Source organism: Mytilus edulis, unplaced genomic scaffold (genome assembly GCF_963676685.1).
Source record: "Mytilus edulis unplaced genomic scaffold, xbMytEdul2.2 SCAFFOLD_521, whole genome shotgun sequence".
NCBI lineage: Eukaryota > Metazoa > Mollusca > Bivalvia > Mytilida > Mytilidae > Mytilus > Mytilus edulis.
In genome coordinates this window covers 9,111-18,591 of record NW_027268857.1, presented here as the reverse complement: position 1 = coordinate 18,591, position 9,481 = coordinate 9,111, and the positions used below count along the sequence as shown (strand labels likewise).

Here is a 9,481-nt window from a genome sequence, read left to right as displayed (position 1 = left end):
TTATAAAAACATGGGATTTTCAATATCCCATGGGACAGGGCAAAATCCCATGGGATTTACCATTATCCCATGGGATTTTGGTTAAATCCCATGGGATTTTTTTTTGTCCCATGGGATTATTGTAGTCCCATGGGATATTTGTTGTCCCATGGGACAAAAATAATCCCATGGGATTTTTATTATCCCATGGGATTTTTAATATCCCATGGGACAAATTAAAATCCTATGGGATTCTAATTGTAAATATATAGATATAAATAAACAGTAATGTGTATGTTACAATGTATTCTATTTGGTAGTAAATTATTATAAGATGAATCTTTTTAATTGAATATCTTTTTTTCTTGGGAAATGTTAATTTAGCATATTGTTCTTTAACTGTTCAAAACTAAACTTTTAAACAACAGAGCAGATAATGTAAGTATCAATATATGTTTATTCATGAATTATAGAATACTTTCTTGAAACACAATTATTTGCCATTTGAAATCAATAAAAACTCTATTGTTAGGCTTAACATACTAGTAGCTATTTAAGTAAATCTATTTTTTTCACAATATCCCTCAACACAAAACATTAATAGTTTCTTATCATCCAGCATTGTTTGATGGTATAGTCCACTTTTTGGACATTCAGCACAGAACTTTGACATTATTGTGGTTTCAATATTTTTTTGAATTTAAAAGAACTTCAAATCATTGACTGAGTGATGAAAATAATAACTGATCCAACTTTTTTCTTTGAATTTATTCTGGTCTTGTTTCTATGTTTTCTCCATTTATTTTAGGTGGTGAATTTCAATCCTTCTGAAAAAGAACCAATAAAATCTAAAGTAATGGATTATACAAAATTGTTTTCATACATGTAGCAATAATATGATTTTCAATAAAAATAGCTATGCGGTATGGATTTTACTGATTGTTAAAGGTTGTCCAGTGTCATCAGTTGCTAACGGCCTACATCCTTTGGTCTCTGATGGAGGGTTGTCAAATTAGCAATATACCACATCTTCCTATTCTAATACCATATAACAATCAATTAATTTATTCTTCTTTATAAAATTTGGGTATTTTCCCAAGTTATATACATAATATATATATATATACTGTAAATTCGGAATTAATGCAAGTTTTTTTTTATTGCGAAAAATGCAACGGAGTTGTAAACGCAATAATTTAAACTCGTATTATGAAATATTTTATATGGATTAAACAGGATTTTTCAAAATCGTAAAATTTAAAATCGCATTTAAGTCTAAATTGACAGAATCGCAATAATAAATGCACGCAATAATTTATGAATTTTACAGTATAAAGATCAATGTTAAAAGTTAAAACTTTAGACAACTATTATAACATTCCATTATTCACAAGAATTTGCAATATATTATACAAAATGCAGACAACAGAAACAATATTTCTTTAAGCTTTTGAAGTTCAGACAGATTTCAATTTGTGTTTTATTTCAATGAAAAAATACCTTGAACATATTGGAAATTATAACATTGATACAAACAAAATATGTATGTTTTATCCTTTTTTTTTGTGTTGTTGGCTTGCTGTCTCATTTTAATATACATTTAAACATACATCAATAATCTTCTTCTTTATTAAAAGTAAAAATGGGATATTTTTGATTTTGATATCCCAAAACATTATAGTTCTATCACATAACTTATTACCAAGTTCAAAAACACCAATGTGTTTGATATTAATTTTAAGACATGTATAAATGTTCCAGACCATATCAGTATTCGGATCTTACTTTTATGGTCCAGAACTTACAGTCCCACCATATGTGTACAGTCAGACCATTTAAGTATACTTGTACTGTCTGGTACCAGCTCAACCAAACCTGTGTTTTTATTTTAACTGCAATTAAACTTTTTGTATTAATCTATTAAAGATTTCAGTTATGTTGATCTGTACTGTACATTTGTTTGTAATAAACTTGACCAACTTCTTAAAATTGGGCAGACTGTATGCGTACAGTCCAAATACTTGTTTGTTCTGGAACATAAACATGATTAACAAGCATTTGGCAGGATGTCATGCTAAAATCCCATTAATATTAGTACTAAATTTTGAGTATATACATGTAAATCCACAAGTTACTTACTGAAATTCATAATGAACACTCACCAAAAACTTACAATTTAGAGGAAAGACTGGAAAGATGAATGCACTAACACTATCAAAACAGAGCATAAAACTTACCGAAAAACAAGATGTTTTACATTTATCCAGGAGCAGGATAATTGAAAAGTTGTTTTTTCTTTCTCTGCTGTCCATCATATAACCTTTGAATTCATTCATGCAAAATATGAAAATCTGCAAAGGTAAGACCTAGAACCTCAACTTATCCACATTTTGAATTTTGAACTGCATACTTGTCCTTTTCATCTTGCTGACAACCTAAACATAAAAAAATGATAAAAACATAATTCTAGATTGAATTTGTGTTTTTATTTTTGTTGGTACATGTACAAACAATTTTCCCAACTTTAAAACGAAAACATCATCACCAAAGAGGAGGTCATACTAACCTCCGAAATATTTAAACAAACCGAAATTATTACTTGATTAAGATCTTGTCGTAAATTAATGGCATAGATACTCTTATTTTTGAAAACTTGATGTCTATTGCATACTTATATTCCTTTGTACGAGAGTATGCATATTAAGATGGACTCCATGGACTTTAATGTAAGCATGATTAATTTTACAGTCACTGACAGTTTTTCAGCTCTATGTGTACATTTTGAGAGAATCTTGCAATACTGTATATTCTGATATTCAGAACTTATTGTGAGGTTTTTATTAATACAACTGAAAGCTGTATCTCGTTTTCATTTCTGATACATATTTATGAGCTGAAGACCAGTGCCGAATTTTTCTCACTGCATTGAAGACCCATAGGTGACCTTCGGCCATTGTCTGCTCTTTGATTGGGTTGTTGTCTCTTTGTCAAATTCCCAGTTTCCACTTCACATTTTATATCATGTATGCTGATTTTTCTTAAATTACAATATTCAATCATGCAATTTTGTCTATTATTGAAAATACGATAAGCAAAAATAAATGCACAAAAAATTTAACATTGTTATATATATGTAAAAGACTTTTTTTTAAATTCAAAACAGTTGCCTACACTGTTAATTTCCTTGTTTGATTTCATATTTTTAAAGCCTTTATAGCTAGCTAGATGGTATGCCGGGGCGGATCCAGCCATTTTAAAAAGGTAGGTTCCCAACCCAAGACAAAGGGGATGATCCTATATTCATTTGATTTGTTTTATTGTCTCATACAAGAATATATATGGTTTGACGGTGGGGATCAGGGATCCTGAAATTTTTTCACCTAACCACTGGATGACAGGGGATCTCAACCATTTAAAAGTTTCTCAAACATGTGGGGGTGGGGGTGAACCCCATGGACTCTCCCTATATTTCCTTTGATTTGTTTTATTGTTCTATACAAGAATATATAAATATGGTTTAGGGGTGGGGATCTTGACCGTTTACAAGTTTTCAAACTAGAGGGGGTGGGACTTCACTTTTATTTTATTTCATTATTAATTTTATTGTCCCCGACAAGAATATATATGGTTTAGGGGTGGGGATCTGGATCGTTCACAAGATCAGTGTTTTCCTTTTTTCACTAAGGTAAGGTGGGTGTTTTAAAAAAATAACTTGCAACCTGGTGGGTTTTTTTTTTAAATGTCCAACCTTTTTTAATTTACTGTGGGTGCACGTGGCGGTCACAGAAATAAAGATTAGTATAATATTCACATTTTATGGAGTTGAACAAACATAAATAAAAGTAGTCATATTAATTGTCAAATATTCTTTGATTTTATTTTTTCAAAAAATTATCTCTTTTATCTCTTCTTTCATTTACAATTTTCAATCCAGGTTTCTGTTCTGTTTCTTGCTTTTGTGCCGTATTTTTGGCACATAGAACAGTAGTATCCTTCCTCTGTGACTATAAGTCATTTGAAGTCTTGCTCATATTTGCCTTCACTTGCGTGTCTTTTCCGTTGTTTTGGTTGATTTTTGTTCAATTTCCACAACTTCAACATTACTATCAATTTTATTTAACTTATTTGGTCTAGTATTTTCTTTATCATCATCGTCATCTTCCTTTCTTTTCCCCCGATTGATTAATGAAAACATTGAAATTTGACGATTGGACGCCATCTTTGGGTGCAATCAACAGTTTTTTTCTATGACGTCATGTTTTAAGGGACCATGCATATGTGACCCTTACTGGTGGACTGATTAATAAAGATACTTGTATAAAACTAGATATCACTGGAATCAGAATGTTCTCTAGTTTATAATGAAATAAAAATAATGTGTACTTTTAATTTATTATAAAAATTTCATCCAATGAACATGGGGGAAAAAAGGTATAATTTTAACATAAAAAACTTGAAATCAGGTCATGTGCACACCCATGAAGACATGATCCATGCACATTTTTCATAATCAAAACTGTATGAATTTTGTAGGTTTTTACCTGGCCTTTCAAAAAAATCTTGTTTCAGGGTACGGTCGCCTGCTCCGAAAAAGAGCTACAGTGGCTGCAAATAGGTTTTCAATTTTCACTGCTAAAAAAACAGACTGTTTACAGTGTTGTCTCCCCTCGAAACATGTATATTTAATATAATTTTTAAAATTATTTCAATCATTCAACCTGTTTTACATGTTTTAATTGAAAGCTAATTAACTAATTTTTACAATCAAATACAAAAAACATTACTTTTTCACCAAGTAAGTAAATAAACAGGGGTTTCCCTCCATGGTTATTTTTAGTCGGGGAATAACCCCTAGTTTTTAGTACGAAACTGTTTATAGCACCCTTTGTCAATGAAAACAAGGCGGGATTAGTATTCAAATTTTAACGGTACAGAACCGAAAAAAAGCCGGATTTTGAAAAAAAAGCCGACCACCTCCTAAAATCGAAAGGTGGTCGGCTTTCAAAAGAAGGTGGTCGGCACACCCGGCTTAAATGCCGAATGGAAAACATCTTAGATAATAGCACATTCTCAAATTGAACAGAGTGGGGTAACCCCCAAAGACCTCCTTTTAATTTCATTTGATTTGTTTTATCCTCCCATTCAAGAATATATATGGTTTAGGGATGGGGATCTGGACCGTTTACAAGACAATAGCATATTCTCAAATTGAAAGGGGTGGGGATTACCTCCCATGGACTCACCCTCCCTTCTTTCTTCCCCCCGAAATACCTTTTAATAAGCCCCAATGCACAGATAGTTCACAGTATTTTCCCTTGATTTACACTAAAGAATATACACTATACAGGTGTAATTTTTTTTTTAAAAGATAATACAACTGAAGACCACCATGACCACAGTGGTGGATCCAGAATTTTTCATAAGTGGGGCCCACCGACTGCCTAAGAGGGGCCTGCTCCTGCCATGACTCAGTGATTCCATATATAATCAACCAATTCTTTTCCCAAACAGGGGGCCCTGAACTCCTGATTCCCCCTTTTTTTTCCTCATTTCAATCACCCTGATATAAATTTAGTTTTATCACTTACAATAGGAATGGTTTGAATTCCCCAATAATTCTTATATACCATTAATATCAACATATTTCATTTTTGATAATTGAAAGGCAAAAGTTTTCTATGGGTAGAAATGGATAGTGGGAAGCTTTCAGATTCACACCATGCCGGTGGCTGTGTTCAAAGTGCTGGGTTTTTATGACCCTCGTTGTTTGCGGACTAACTATTTAGGCCAGTGGTGGATAATAGTGTGCGTGCATTAATCTTCTATACCTTCTTGATCAATATATTCAAATACTGACGGCAAGTGTTGTAATGATGTATCAATGTCTTTTTGAAATCACCGTGCTATTTACATGTGGGATCGAGAATGCAGGGGAAGGAAACTTGTCAATTATGTTTATTTCTAAGCCAAAATAAAATGAGCCGCCGTTAAATTAACCTTGGGTAATAACAGTGCATGTAAGGCTCGTCTCGGAGGGGTGTCTTTTTTTCTGTCTTCTTGTTATGCCCCACCTACGATTGTAGAGGGGCATTATGTTTTCTGGTCTGTGCCTCCGTTCGTTCGTCCGTTCGTTCGTCCTGTTTCAGGTTAAAGTTTTTGGTCGAGGCAGTTTTTGATGAAGTTGAAGTCCAATCAACCTGAAACTTAGTATATATGTTCCTTATGGTATGATCTTTCTAATTTTAATGTCAAATTATAGTTCTTACCCCAATTTCACGGTCCACTGAACATAGAAAATGATAGTGCGAGTGGGGCATCCGTGTACTGGGGACACATTCTTGTTTTAGTTATATTTTTAATAACTTACACTTTTTTCCATTATTCTCTTTCTTTCACTATTCTTTATTCCTTTTTTTTTCTCTGTCCTTTGTTCTCTATTCTGTTAATTCACATCCATACCCTCTTATGTGTATGTGGACTTACTGTAGTTTATTTTTTAGTTCTGGCAGAGATATTAGATACAATATATATGTCTCTGGTTCTGGTATTATGCGATAAGTCAATTTCTTTTTCATGCAGTGTCATGAAATATAATGGTTTTATGCATATCAGCCAAGATTGTGCGCAACATTTTAATAAACAATTCAACACTATATACACGTTATGTGAATTTTATTAAAATCGATGAAGAACATGAATTTGGCAGCTAGTGCCCCTTAAACAGGTAAAGTTCAATTAACAAATTCTGATCTACTGGCATTCAACACCAAATTACTTACTTGCTGTATATTGATAAATGTGATTGATAAATGTGATTGTATATTGTCAATACCTCAACATCGAGAATACGTCATGTGAGGTGTTGGTCGCTACGTTTGATACGGGGTCAAAGGTTGCGGCTTCGAGACAGAGAAAAACATCCAGGTAAAAAGTGTAGAATTTTTTTTTTGAAAATTTGAGTTGTAAATTTTCCTAAAAAGTACTTATTTCCGTTCATCTATTATGGGTATAAACTAAACTGAACAAGAAAAGTATTAGTAAACAGACAGAAAGTCCGACGTTGAATTAATTATTTTACAATTAATTGTTTAATATATGAGAGAATGTTTTAGGCGAATTTTCTTTAATTACAGATAAATGTATTTTAGGTTCAGGAAATGATTTATTCTTCGGGTACGTCTAAACAACCGCTCAGGACCTCCTGAGTGCACTCAGGACATACAAAGTGCACTCAGGACCCATTACCGTAATCATATCTGCACACATGATGGATGTTTATATTCGTTATACGCTTCTTATTTTAGAGTTAAATTTTGGTAGAAGTTGAAATCGCAGGGGCGGATCCAGCCATTTTAAAAAGGGGGGGGTCCTAACCCAGGGCAAAAAAAGGGGGGGTTCAACTACATGTCCCCATTCAAATGCATTGATCGGCCAAAAAAGGGGGGTTCCAACCCCCCTCCCCCCTCTGGATCCGCGCCTGAATCGAACTTAGATAGATCTTTGTTAATTCTTATAAAATAATGTGTCACTGATTACACAACTACTGAGCCATGAATTATCCAATCAACAAAATTGATTGGATTATCTTTATTGTTTTTTAGGAATTGTATTGTTTAGTTCAGTTTTACCTTTAACATGAATTTGCATATAGAAAAAATAAAACATATATCTCATTCGATGTGCTTTTTCAGTTTATTTTTCATGATGACGGGTAAATTAATTTGTTGTGTTTTGCAGTTCACGAATAAAGAAAATTATTTTATAGTTGCGTTTTTTTTTTCTGTAACAAGTTCGATTTTTGTTTTTCAGTGTGATTCTTTTCTCTATCTCTCTCTCTAAATCAAGTTTTTAAACAAACACAATGTTGACTGAATATCAAATTTTATTACATTTGTATATCTTTATTCTCAACAAACCATTATACAAGAGAAGACAATTATGGACAATATTCAGTTTAACCTTAACGGAAATCTGTGCACGAAGACTTAGTCGTGGTTTGAACGGATTTCGTGTCAATAAACTGTCTTCGAAATAGTCTTTCTTTGTTAATGTTTGGTCATTTTGGTCTTTTGTGGATAGTTGTCTCATTAGCAATCATACCACATCTTCTTTTTTAAAATTTCTCGCTACTACAATCTAACTTACATATTTTTTAGAAATAATTATACCCAAAATATCATAATTTTCAAAAAACGGAGACGATAACGGAGACAAGTTCATTTTCAGAATTTATTTTCGCATTGAAATTCGTTTCAGGCTTGTGAAACTGGACAAAACGACTTTAATTAGAGAAAAAAAAACTTAATAAAAACGGATTTCTTAAAATATTCGTATAACTCAAAAATAAAATTCCTGGACAAGTTCGATAAAAATGAGAAATAACATCTAACTACATGTATATGAGTTTGATTGTTTGAAAAGTACGGCTTTTACCGTTTAGAACGGATTCCATATACAAAACTTTAATTAATATAAATTCTTTTAAAGTATGAACATTTATAATTATTTCCCTTTTCACTCGTGCAAAGAATTAATTACTGGTCCAGGACATGATAATAAAATTAAGAATAAAACTTAAAAATTTATGGAACGAAATTTTAATAAAAGACGAAAATCTTAAAACATCGTGATATTCATTCTAGACGTCACAATATTACTTCCCGCATGGTCACACTGTACTAACAACACAATGTATAAAACAACAATAAAGATAATCCAATTAATTTTGTTGATTGGATAATTCATGGCTCAGTAGTTGTGTAATCAGTGACACGTGCCCTTATTATTTTCTAAGAATTACAAATTCTACCAAATTTAACTCTAAAATAAGAAGCGTATAAAGAATATATGCATCCATCCTGTGTGCGATGACTATAAAGGGTCCTGAGTGCACTTCGTATGTCATGAGTGCAATCAGGAGGTCCTTCAAGCGGTGTTTAGACGTACCGTTATTCTTCTGGAAGCTTCAATTTTTTTCTTATCAATAACTTTACACAAGGAGACATTTTTTTTTGACAGCATGAACCCCAGTTAATGAGCAAACACAAATTAAGAACGAAAATCGTTTACAATTAAATTTTATAGAAGGAAAAAGGGGGGGGGGGGGGGTAATAAACAAATTTTATTTACGCTCACATACTTTTAAACAGATTTGCATATGTAAGCTCTCTATAGTTAATGTTAAATTATTTCAGGAGTTTTGAAAAAAAGAATATTATATACAGTTTAATTTCGACTAAAATAGTAACTCGAATAATTCAAGCCCTTTCCGTGTCCGATTTTCTCCCACGAGGGCTTGAACTCTTTATGATCATTGGCCGCGTCGCCTGCTCTCTGTGAGAGAGAGCCAATCAGCGGCGATCAGGATATGAGTCTGCGCAACTCTCTTGAAATTGTCTTACCAAACACGTGTGTTCAATTAACACAAATCCGATAATAATTAATTAACATCAATTAACATCAGTTTACATCATTTATCATCAATTAACATCCAGAACTCCTC

The 9,481-nt window shown here is 32.4% G+C and overlaps 1 long non-coding RNA gene across 2 annotated transcripts; it reads right to left on the bottom strand.

The window, feature by feature from the left end:
* Window positions 1-416: 416 nt before the first annotated feature.
* LOC139508795 (uncharacterized) lies at window positions 417-5,959 on the bottom strand. Of its 2 annotated transcripts, none has more exons than XR_011661467.1 (3): window positions 5,808-5,959; window positions 2,217-2,414; window positions 417-806 (listed from the first exon to the last, which is right to left on the bottom strand). It is a non-coding gene; the product is annotated as an uncharacterized lncRNA (long non-coding RNA). The 2 variants fall into 2 exon arrangements; XR_011661466.1 differs by having other exon boundaries at window positions 5,837-5,959.
* Between the last annotated feature and the right edge of the window lie 3,522 nt (window positions 5,960-9,481).